This window comes from Dendropsophus ebraccatus, chromosome 1, assembly GCF_027789765.1.
Source record: "Dendropsophus ebraccatus isolate aDenEbr1 chromosome 1, aDenEbr1.pat, whole genome shotgun sequence".
In the NCBI taxonomy this organism is placed as follows: domain Eukaryota; kingdom Metazoa; phylum Chordata; class Amphibia; order Anura; family Hylidae; genus Dendropsophus; species Dendropsophus ebraccatus.
In genome coordinates this window covers 55445785-55459130 of record NC_091454.1, presented here as the reverse complement: position 1 = coordinate 55459130, position 13346 = coordinate 55445785, and positions in this window count along the sequence as shown.

The window sequence follows — 13346 nt, the reverse complement described above, 5'->3', positions numbered from 1 at the left end:
GTCTGCATAAATCCAGGACACAGGAAACAACAGAATTATTACAACGCCAGGTAGTGGAATCAGAAAGGGTTTATATAGAAACGCCTTTACAAGCTACTGAAATTTACTATATTATATAGGGACCTATATTATATAGGTGCCTTTAATATCTTGGAGCACATTGCATACCTAACAGTTATATTGGGTCACAGGGGACCTTAAAACTATATGGGAGCAAACAGGGGTCTAATTTTTTTTATTGGGGCACAGGGGACCCAACTACTACATGTGCTTGACCAAGGAGCCCTAAAATTTTTCTCTAGCAGATTCTGGAGAAAGGATTCATGGTCCGGGCTTGATAGAGAGAAAAAGGAATAGTGTGAGATTCTGTTTGGAGAAGATGCTCCCTGTGAGTCACTGAATGTAACTGCACTTTGTTATAGTCTGTAGTGGTAGTGATAGTGGGCATGGTGTGGCGGCATTATTTAGATATTATATAGTGGTATCATTGGTAATATCTTTCTGTTTTGTTAGGAGCAGTTTGGAGGCGATATGTAATTACTGTATGGTGGTAATGTTATATGATAACTATGTATGTTTTGGGGCTCTTGATACTGTGTGAGGGCACTTTCAGGGCATTATACTGTGTGTGGATCAATGACTCTGATAACGATGTGTTCCGGTGGGGGCACAAAAAGCAGATTCCGCACAGGGCGTCATCTCCCCTAAGGCCAGCCCTTTGTATGAAAATAGCCTTTCTGTGTTTTCAATCCACTCCCAGTTTTGGTTGAAAAATACTGAGCACAAATACTGTGTGTGTGAACATAGCCTTATGATGTATAAATGTTTAATGGAGTAATTGAAATAGGGAATTTGGACGATATGACAACGGGATAAAATAGAAATGTTTGGACAGACAGGCTGGGTTTACACTACGTATATTTCAGTCAGTATTGTGGTCCTCATATTGCAACCAAAACCAGGAGTGGATTAAAAACACAGAAAGGATCTGTTCACACAATGTTGAAATTGGATGGACACCATATAACAGTAAATAACTGCCATTATTTCAATACAACAGCCGTTGTTTTAAAATAACAGCAAATATTTGCCATTAAATGGCGGCCATCCACTCAATTTCAACATTGTGTGAACAGATCCTTTCTGTGTTTTTAATCCACTACTGGTTTTGGTTGCTATATGAGGACCACAATACTGACTGAAATATACGTAGTGTGAACCCAGCCTTAGGCTGCGTTCACACTACGTATATTTCAGTCAGTATATTTCAGTATAATCCACTCCTTGTTTTGGTTGCTATGAGAACCTGACATGAGGACCAAATACAGCCTCAAATATACATAGTGTGAACCCAGCCTTATGCTGTATACCATGTCAATGGATATGTGCGCTGCTGTGATTGTCATATATTATGTGATGCCGTGAACATGGGCAGAGCAATGTATGATATTTGTATCTCTAATTTCTTTATGTGTTTCCTGTTCTGCCAGTGATGTAACTGGCAAACAGATAAAACAACAAAATTATTTTATTTTCAGTTTTTATGTCTGAGTAGAAAGTAAGGGTTCGTTAACACTGAGCAAAAGTGACGCCTCCGCCAATTCTTTGGGCAGAAAGCAGAAGCACATGAGAAATTCTATTGAAACAATGGGAGAGGCGGAATTTCAAGCGGTGCGGTCTTGAAATTCCACCATTTTTGCTCAGTGTGAACGGGCCTTTCGGCAGCATTTGTAAAGACACAAAGGAGAATGCTGCCGTGAAGAAACGATCTGTTGTTAAAGAGACATGATGAGTACAGTAAATGCGCTCCAGGGAGGAAATATGTTATTGCATTGTTGATAATTTGCTGCACAGGTAATGGAACTAAAAGGCTTTACAAAAATAAGAGGATGTGTAGAACAGTTGGACAAAATAATTTATTCAAAGGGGGAATGAAGTGTAAGGCCAGGGCTATGATGCAATGTTTTTTTTGTAGTGCTACAGATTTTATGGCTGCTCTTAGGACTCATTCACACTATCGATTTGGCGCCCAACTTGAATTCCTCCTGCTATATCTTTGAATAGGAGGGCTCGCATGCCTCTGTTCTCCGCGCCTCTCCGCTCAATGAATTGACATGTCAATTCTTTAAGTGGGGAGCGGAGACACGAAAGCCCTCCCATATTAAATCCCCATTCTAAGGGTGTGTTCACAGTCAGGTTTTTTATTGCATTTATTGATGCCAAAACCAAAAACATATTATAAATAGAGGAGAGGTCATTAAAGGGGTACTTGGGCCAAACACTATTTTACCCAGAACCCAAACATATAGAACATTGTAATAACAATAAATTACATTCTAAGGCTTGTTATTTCACTTTCTGTACCACTCTGAGCAGCGGAAGTGTAGTGGTTTTTCAAAATACTTGCATCATTGTCCGGCTGCGTACCAGTGCTGCCATTTTGTGCTGTGACATCAGCTTTCAGTAGGCATCGCTTCTTCCTAGATGTGCTGCCCTCCTCTTTTGGGACAGCCCTTGTGTGCCGTACTGTCGTGAAAGGCGTGAGTACAGCCAACTGAGAAAAGCCATTGGACCCATCTCCCCCTGGGACATTTAGATTGTACATCCCTCTGTTCCCAAGTTGTTGGGATTTTACTATCTGGCTGCATGAGCAATTGTGAATCTTAAAGACGCAGTCCATTTTTCAGGTTTTTTTTTTGCTTATATCAAGCACACTTAACATCACTAGCCCAACAGGGTTATCAGCTACATTAACTGAGCTACTGAGCTAGAGGCCATGCATTCATTGTCTGTCATCAATAAATTAGGGGAGATGACAACATATAGTAGTGGGGAGAGGGGCTAAGTAGTAGGCGCATGCCTACATGGGGAGGGTAACTACCAGGGGAAATGCCCACACAGGGAGGAGGGGCTAACTACCATAGGGGATGCCTACATGAAGGGGACTAACTACTAGTGGAGATACCTGACATGGAGATGCTATCTGCTGTGGGGGGCTAACTTACAGAGGGATTACCTATAGTGAGATATGTTAGTTGAGGGGAAAGATCAGAGGTTAGTTTGGGGAAAGATCAGATCAGAAGTATTACTTTACTGAAAGAGTAGTAGATGCTTGAAACAAATTTCCAGCAGATGTGATTGGTAAATCTACAATAACAAAATGTAAACATGCCTGGGATAAACATATATATATCCTAAAATAATAAGAAAGGAAATACTAAAAGGGCAGCCTAGATGGACCAAGTGGTCTTTTTCTGCCAACAATCTTCTATGTTGCTATGCTTTTATAGAGGGTACCTAAACTGGGGGACACAGAGAGCACTGTAATATATGGAGGCACAGAAAGGCCTAAATACCATATTGGAGCACAGATAGGTTAAGCTACTATATCATGGATACAGAGAAGTCTAACTACCATGTAAAGACAGAGGGTCCTAACTACTATACAGGGGCCAGAGGGTCCTAATTACTATAAGGGGGTACACAGAAAGCCTAATTACCACATGGAGGCACAAAGGGGCCAGTCAACTGTATGAGGGCAAAGGGGGGGGGGGCTATGTTCTATAAGGAGGCACATAGGGGGCTTATTTATTATATGAAGACACAGATGGGTCGATCTTTCTGCTATGTGACGGCATAGAGTAGGCCTAAGTACTGTTAGAGGATTCAAATTGGGCCTGACTACTACATGGGGGTACAAACTGGGCACTCTTACAGTGGTTGCATAGAGGTGAGGATGTTGCTGGAGCAAAGAGCCTAAAATGTTTGCCTCGCAGATTCTGCAGAGATGAGTTGTGACCAGGAGAAGTCTTGACACCCCGGCACATAGAGAATAAAGGAAAGGTGAGCGGCTCTGATCAGAGAAGATACCTCTGTGTGTCACTGGATGTAACTGTACTGTAATCACTTATATGATATGCAGAGCCTGTGTACCTTTATATGGGTCAATGTATGGGGAATACTGGTCTTTGTAAAGAGGATTTAATTTAGTAATGGTATGATGGTGTTAGTCACTGTGTGGTGGTAATGGTAGTGATAACGGTGTGTGGTGATATGTGTTTTTTTTATACACTGGTATTATTCATCTTGGTTTATTTGTTCACTATGAGGTGAAGGTGTGGTGATAATATTTGTTTCTTATAGACTGATATTGTTGGTTTTCGATTTTGTGAACAGCAGAGGGAGAAGTTTTTGAGCATGGCTATGGGGATGCCCTATGGGGTATGGCTATGTGGGCCTTACATACTTTGGGCATGGCTATGGAGACATGCCATGTTGCCTTGAATGTCCCTCTGGACATCTGGAATTTCTGTCAAGTGCCAGATGGGCCATTCCCTCTGTAAGCTGCTATCCTGGCTCTTTCCTTGCTCAGTGGGCTTCTTGTACTTCACAGCCTGCTACAGTCACAGCTGTGTAGTACAGCTAGTCTGCTGCGCAGGGGAAAAGCCTATGTACAGAGCAGCTGAGGAGAAGGATCACACTATTAGGTCATCTAATGAAACTCCAGGGCCTCACAGACATAGTGTGTGTGCCTTCTGGTCATCAGACCCCTGGTCAGACAGGGACTTACAACCCTTATCCTTTAACATTGTAAAACTAGCCTCACTTAGGGTATGTACACACTGAGGAAAACACACAGCGGATTCTGCCGCTCGTCCCTGCGCGCTCCAGCTTCACTCTCCACCTGTGCCATAGACTCCATTCTATAGTCAGGCAGATTCCAGATTCAGGCAGAATGAACCCATTTATTCCTCGGGCGGACCCCCTGTGCACTCTCCCCTGTAGTATATAGCCCCCCTGTGCGCTCTCCCCCTCCCATATAGAGCCCTCCTGTGCGCTCTCCCCCTCCCATATAGCCCCCCTGTGCATTCTCCCCCTCCCATATAGTCCCCCTGTGTGCGCTCTTCCTCCCATATAGCCCCCTGTGCACTCTCCCCCTCCCATATAGCCCCCCCTGTGTGCTCTCCCCCTCCCATACAGCATATAACAAATAAAACTAACACTTATACTCACCTGGGTCCGGCGTTTCCTCTTCTCTTCCCTCTTGTGGCCGCACTGCAGCAGTCACAAAAGGCCGCTCTCCCCTTGTCCTGGTGTTGGCGCTCGAGTGACGTCACTCGAGCGCAGAAACCAGAAGCAGAGAGCAGCCTCTTGTGACTTCTGCGGCCACAAGAGTAACTGACAGGGAGAGAGCCGATGGCCCTCTCTCTGTCAGTGCTCCTGCAAGGTAACAGTGAGCGCTCGTTACGAGCGCTCATAGTTACTGTGCAGGAAGTGGTGCGGCCCAGTATACAGGTATACTGAGCTGCAGCCGGGGTCCGTTCTGCCAGTTGGGGAACCCTGCTATAGAGGATGGAATGTCTGCTGAAATTAGCTGAAATTAGGAGAAGAAAAAAAGAGAATGACTCTGATCATAGAAGAAATCACCATTGAGTCTCCTGCCATGTGTTATTGTAGATCCTTGTGTTATTGTAGATAATTGTGTTGCATCTTTACTTTGTAGAGGGGTGTTTGTCTGTTATATAGATGTTTGTAGAGTGATGTTTGTCTGTAATATAGCACTAACGTACCCAGTGTGACGTCTGCTTGGTGGGCCTGGTCTTAGCATTGACCATATAAGAGGCTAGGAGACCACATTTTTCCTGCCCCACTTCCCTTGCCTTGTGAGTCTTGGTAGCTGAGTAGATACTGATGGCCCCCGTTTTTGTATCTGCTCAGTTTCCAAGTTTCAAATGACACGAGAAGTGGGGCGGGGAAAAGACAGCCCCCTAGCCTCTTACTCGCCCTGGCACTAAGACCAGGCCAACCAAGCAGACATCACACTGGGCATATCCCGACCCCAAGATAATCGTAACCAGTTAGATGTGATGAAAGCATTTTCCTATGGAGTACAAGACTTCCGGACGCGGTAAGTGCAGATAATATAGCACTATGCGGCCCGAAGCGGTAGAGAGAGTATATTTTGATTTGATATAACTTTTGTACAATCGTTTAAAGGGGATATTCAGTATAATAAATTAGTGTTTAAATAAAACAATAACCCCAGGATTCTGGCTTCAGTGTGCTTTCGCATGCTTCACCCCTGACAGAAAATAAAAAATACGAGGACAACAAACTGATCATTGTCTACAGCTCCCTGACTCCTCCCTCTCCTCGCAGACAACATATCATCCTCTGCTGTCACAGGAGTCGTGGCTGGATTTAAGATGTTACCACCACTTACCGGTCCCACCATCCCCCTGTCATATACACAGATATATCTTTATAGGGGCAATAACCCCTTACGGACCAAGCCTATTTGGGCCTTAATGACCAGGCTCATTTTTCAAAAAGTGACCTGTCTCACTTTATGCGCTTATACCTCGGTGATGCTTTAACGTATGCTAGCAATTCTGAGATAGTTTTTTTCGTAACATGTGGTTCTTTGTGTTAGTGGCAAGATTTAGTCACTATCTTGTGTGTTTTTTGTGAAAAACATCAAAATATTATGAAAAATTTGCACTTTACGAACTTTGAAATTTTCTGCTTAAAAAAAAAAGAAAGTCGTATCACATAAATTAGTTGCTAGGTCACATTACCAATATGTCCTCTTTATTCTGGCTTCATTTCGTAAACATATTTTACTTATTTAGGGTGTTACGGGGCTTAGAAATGTATCAGCAAATTATCAAATTTCTTGAAATTTCCAAAACTGATTTTTTTAGAGACCAGTTGTTTTTTTAAGTGGGTTTAGGAGGCTTGTGTACTTGAAACCCCCATAAGTGACCCCATTTTGGAAACTAAACACCCTACAGAATTAATCTAGGGTAATAATGAGCATTTTGACCCTACAGGTACTTGAGGAAAGTATTCACCATTAGGCCATAAAAAATGGAAAATAAAAATTTTCAAATAATATATTCCTTTAGATTAAAGTTTCTAATTTTCACAAGCAACAGAAGAGAAAAAGCACCCCAAATTTTGTAACGCAGGTTCTCCTGAGTAGAAAGGTACCCCATATGTGGGCTTAAACCACTGTATGGGCACACAGCCGGGCTCAGAAAGGAAGGAGCATCAATTAGCATTTTCAGTGCAGATTTTGCTGTATAAGTTATCAGGGGCCAGGTGCGTTTGCAGTACCCCTCTAGTGCCAGCAGAGTGAAACCCCCCCTCCCAAAAGTCACCCCATTTTGGAAAGTAAACCCCTCAAAGAATTTATCTTGCGGTGCGGTGAGCATTTTGACCCCACAGGTACTAGAGGAAAGTATTAAAAATTAGACAGTAAAAATGAAAAAGTAGAATTTTTTCAATAATATTTTTGTTTAGTTTGAAATTTTTCAGTTTCACAAGGAGCAGGAGAGAAAAGGCACCCCAAAATCTGTAACGCAGTTTCTCCTGAGTACAACGATACTCCATTTGTGGGCATAAACCAGTGTATGGGCACACAGCAGGACTCAGAAGGGAAGGAGCACCAATTAGCATTTTCAGTGCAGATTTTGCTGTCGAAGTTATCAGGCGCCAGGTGCATTTGCAGTACCCCTGTAGTGCCAGCAGAGTAAAACCCCCCTCCCAAAAGTCACCCCATTTTGGAAAGCAAACCCCTCAAAGAATTTATCTTGGGCTGCGGTGAGCATTTTGACCCCACAGGTACTAGAGGAAAGTATTTAAAATTAGACAGTAAAAATGAAAAAGTAGAATTTTTTCAATAATATTTTTGTTTAGTTTGAAAGTTGTAGAAGTTTTCTGGTGCCTGGTGCGTTTGCAGTGCCCCTGTAGTGTCAGCAGAGTGAAACCCCCCATAACTCGCCCCAAGTGCACCACTCAAAGAATTACGAGCAGTCTGTAGCAATCTGGGGTGGTTACGGGTAACCTGAGCGATTACAGGTAAACTGGAGTGGGTATGAATAATCTGGGGTGGTTACAGGTAATGCGGGTTGGTTACAGGTAATTCGAGTTTGTTACAGGTAATGTAGGGTGGTTACAGGTAATGCGGGGTGGTTACAGGTAATCCAGGGTGGTTACAGGTAATGTGGGGTAGTTACAGGTAATCCGGGGCACTTGGCTTGTTATCCCATCACCAATGATTTATGGCGAGAGGGGATAAAAAGTGGCGGCAGCATTTGGAACAAGTGATCAGTGGTATATAGTATATACAGCTGATCACTTGTACCAGGACCACATTTGGTAGTCCACAATCATTGCCCCATGTTCTTTTGTTAGGAATCAATCACTGTGAACACTAGGGTTAAATCGGGGTTGGGGGGACACATGTATTCATCTCCTCTCACTGTGGATTCACGGTGAGAGGAGATGAAAGCATGCAGCGTTCTTTTCCGGCGGCCAACGTTATACTGTTAATAACGGCGATCGCCAATGTGGGGACCGGTTGGGACTGAGGAGGGGGCTGCGGGCCCGCACTTATTCTGTGCCATCGTCATAAAGAGCTGATGGCACCGGAATGGAGCCCATTAGTGACTGCTGTAAAAATCTGTATCGGCGGTCACTAATAACATAATACATGTATTCTCTGGGTCACTGCGGTTGCGGCGATACCAAATTTGTGTAGGTTTTTTTTAACTATTACCACTTTAGCGCAATAGAAAATATCTTTCTAGCAAAAATCCACAAAAACTGTCGCCACATTGCAAGATCCATAGGGTTCCTATCTTTTGCGGTGTAAGCAATGAGGCGTTAAATACGCCTGGTGAATATAATATATTTGAATGAGCTTATTGTTGGCTGCTGGGGACACATATGTTTGGGACTCTAAAAGGGCCTCGCATTCCTTATCATCAAGGCCAGGAAGAGTGGATTTCCATTTATCTAAGGCTGGTAAAGGGCTGGACGCCACCACCGCAGCAATCAGATGGGAGTAGAGAGTAGAAACAAGGCCACCTGGACCTTGTGATCTTATTACACCTATTAAGGGATGTGAAGACAGCGATGTAGAAGGGGATGGGAACTTTGCATTCAAGGCGTGTCGTAATTGGAGGTACCTGTAGAAGGAGGTGCGTGGGATACCTAGAGTATCTCTGAGAGAGTCAAAGGTGCGTAAGGTGTGATCCACATACATATCATAAACATACAGAACCCCTGATTGTATCCAGTAATCCTGTTCAGGGAGGGATAGCAGATGAGGGAAGGAGTGGTTATTCCATAATGGTGCCTCCAGGGGGGTACTTTGGAACTGCAATGTATTTCTTACCGCCGCCTACACCTTGCGGCCTACCCTATGGGCTGGTAGAGACTGTACCCAAGGGCATATAGGTGATTCCATATAGGACCACAATGAAACCGGGGCCATGAAGTCTATTAGGTGTTGATCTGGAGAGTGATCTAGGTCGGCTTGCAGCCAAGGGTTTAGGTATTTTAGTGGCCCCGCTAGATAGTAAAAGTAAATATTAGGGAGAGCCATTCCCGCATTGTCTTTTGGGCATTGTAGTTTGGCAAACTGGAGTTTTGACAGTGATGAACGCCAGATGAAAGGAATCATAGTGGAATCCAAATCACGGAAGAAGGATTGTGGGATGGGTACGAATATATGTTGCAAGGTATATAGGCATTTTGGTAACACCACCATCTTTATTAAATTGATTCGGCCTGCCACCGATAATGGCAGAGAGGCCCATATTCTAAATTTCTCTCGGAAGTGTCCCAGCAACGGTTGGACATTCGATGCTAAGACTTGTGCAGCCGACTTCGCAATCATAATGCCTAGGTATTTGAAATGGCCCATTATGATCAAACCTTCCATCACTGCCCCCACACTGTGATTCCTAGAAGAACTAAGAAATTGTAGCTAGGATTTTCCCCAATTGATAATAAGGCCTGAGTTCATTCCATATGCATCAATCATCTGAATGGCAACCGACAAAGACTTCTCAGGGTCCTTATCTGGCTTTAGTAAAAGTATTATGTTGGCATCATAAAATTACTCTGGTAGCCTGCCTGACTCAAATGCTACATTTGAGTCAGGCATTAAGAACTGCCAGCAGGTGGGGAAGGAGAATATCTTGATATTTTCGGAGTACAATTCAATGGGGAAGCCATCCGGCCCGGAGGGTAATTTGTGATAGATAGTGGGATATCTCTGCCGAAGAGCGAGTCAGCCTGGTGCTGTATAGGTCCCTATAGAAGTGGACGAAAACATCTACACTCACCGGCCACTTTATTAGGTACACCATGCTAGTAACGGGTTGGACCCCCTTTTGCCTTCAGAACTGCCTCAATTCTTCGTGGCATAGATACAACAAGGTGCTGGAAGCATTCCTCAGAGATTTTGGTCCATATTGACACAATGGCATCACACAGTTGCCGCAGATTTGTCGGCTGCACATCCATGATGCGAATCTCCCGTTCCACCACATCCCAAAGATGCTCTTTTGGATTGAGATCTGGTGACTGTGGAGGCCATTTGAGTACAGTGAACTCATTGTCATGTTCAAGAAACCAGTCTGAGATGATTCTAGCTTTATGACATGGCGCATTATCCTGCTGAAAGTAGCCATCAGATGTTGGGTACATTGTGGTCATAAAGGGATGGACATGGTCAGCAACAATACTCAGGTAGGCTGTGGCGTTGCAACGATGCTCAATTGGTACCAAAGGGCCCAAAGAGTGCAAAGAAAATATTCCCCACACCATGACACCACCACCACCAGCCTGAACCGTTGATACAAGGCAGGATGGATCCATGCTTTCATGTTGTTGACGCCAAATTCTGACCCTACCATCCGAATGTCGCAGCAGAAATCGAGACTCATCAGACCAGGCAACGTTTTTCCAATCTTCTACTGTCCAATTTCGATGAGCTTGTGCAAATTGTAGCCTCAGGTTCCTGTTCTTAGCTGAAAGGAGTGGCACCCGGTGTGGTCTTCTGCTGCTGTAGCCCATCTGCCTCAAAGTTGGACGTACTGTGCGTTCAGAGATGCTCTTCTGTCTACCTTGGTTGTAACGGTTGGCTATTTGAGTCACTGTTGCCTTTCTATCAGCTCGAACCAGTCTGCCCATTCTCCTCTGACCTCTGGCATCAACAAGGCATTTCCGCCCACAGAACTGCCGCTCACTGGATGATTTTTCTTTTTCGGACCATTTTCTGTAAACCCTAGAGATGGTTGTGTGTGAAAATCCCAGTAGATCAGCAGTTTCTGAAATACTCAGACCAGCCCTTCTGGCACCAACAACTATGCCACGTTCAAAGGCACTCAAATCACCTTTCTTCCCCATACTGATGCTCGGTTTGAACTGCAGGAGATTGTCTTGACCATGTCTACATGCCTAAATGCATGTTGCCGCCATGTGATTGGCTGATTCGAAATTAAGTGGTAACGTGCAGTTGGACAGGTGTACCTAATAAAGTGGCCGGTGAGTGTAGGATGTCCTCATTACTTGTTGGATTACAGTTGGAGAGGCAGTGTTTTGGTGTATTAGGTAGGCAAGGAGGCTGCTAGATTGATTGCTCTTTTCAAAATATCGCTGGTTAGTAAAGAATACTTAACGTTTCGCTTTTTTTATGTAACATCATATAAGATCTACCAGCCTGCAGCCACCTCGCTCTGTTATACTCTGAGGGTTGGGCAATGAACTCCGACTCTAACCTAGCACACAGGGCAGCCGATTCATCCTCAACCCTGGTCGCTTCCCTCTTATAAAAGGAGATTAAAGATTGTACGCAACCCCTCAGGTAAGCTTTTAGGGCTTCCCAATAAATCAGGTGATTACCATCTGGCTGGTTAGCCTGCAGGAATACAGATAATTGGTCGGGGATTCTATCCTATTCCCCAAATAGAGATAACCAGAACGGATGGATCTTCCTAGGTCTCGAAGGGTTTGGTAGGGGGGGGTAAGGTCAAAGTCAGCCACCAGAGCTGAGTGATCAGACACTGCTCGTAGGACATGGTATATATTCGTCATGACTGATCGTGCTCAGGGGTTGCCAGATACATAATCCATGCGGGAGAGACTATTTCTACCCAGTATGTGACATGTGAACTCCCTCACCCCGGGATGGGCAACCCGCCAAAGGTCTTACCAACCCACCTCCAACATGAGGCGCGCCAGTGGTGAGAGCCCGGTGGTGGCCTCTGGGCCTAGAGCCATTTGGAATCTGTCTAATACTTGATCATGTAATAAGTTATAATCTCCCATGAGATGGGTAGGTAGATGCAAACTTAATTGCCTCATGCAGGATAAAGACAGGGGCCGGTGGTGGTAGATAAATTCCCAGGAGGACCACTGGTACTTGGGCAATTTTCCCCTGTACAAAAACGTCTCTCCCCTCCGGGTCTATATACGTGTCGCCCGGCTCCCAACAGAGGGTTCTATGGACTAGCAGGGGCACACCTCTGGACCCCATGGAGTGAGTGGCATGCAGGGACCACTGTACCCATAGTTTAGCTAGATATCGTAACGACTCCGGGGTCATATGTGTCTCCTGAAGGCACAGTATTTATGGACTGTGCCTCCTGACATGCTCAAACACCATTGCTTTCTTTCTCGGGGTACCTAAACCCCTCACATTAAAGGACATTAGTCTTATAGGCATAATGTTCACTCTACAACTACAACTATGACAACTCTAACGTACAACTATGAACCCAACAACACACACGAACAACACACAAAGTACAAATGAACAAAGAAACAAGTATGAAATTCATGGCTTCTTATACAGGGGAAAGTCTGAGAATCAGAATTCCAGACACTCAGACTCAGTGTTATCATAAAGCAATCGGGGTTACCTATATAGAGAGTAGATGCTACTAGTGATAATACATGAGTTTGCCACTCATCAGTGGCCAGACTACACAAAGTGTATAAAACTAGCACTTAACAGAACATTAAAGGGATCATAACGATATGGAGACCTAAGTCCCAAGGCGCGGAATTAGCAGTGGTTATATCCTCGGGTAATGGGCTCAGCCGTGGCAGGTAACTCACCCCATGGCGTGTCGCCGCCGCAAATCGGTAAGAAATTAAGAAACTCAATGGGCGGGAGAGTTTGGTCTCAATATTTTGGCTGAGGGGAGTGTTCGTACATGGCTGTTAGGGACCATCAGCCTGGTGGTTCATGAGTCCAATGGAGTCACTAACGTGGAGACGGAGGCGAGGGGCGCCTGTGTCCTAGCGATTGCAGCCACTCGTCGGCTTCAGCCAGTGAGTTGAAGAACAAGGCCCTTTCATCATAGATGACCCGGAGGCGGGCCGGGAAGGGCATGGAGTAGATAATGTGTCTTTCTCGTAGCTTAGCCCTCACAGCCGTGAAGGAGGCCCTTGTTTTCTGAAGGGCTGCCGAGAAGTCCAGGAATACGGACAGTGCCGCATCCCTGTCACGGCTGCTGAGCGGGCACACTAAAAACGGCCTTGGT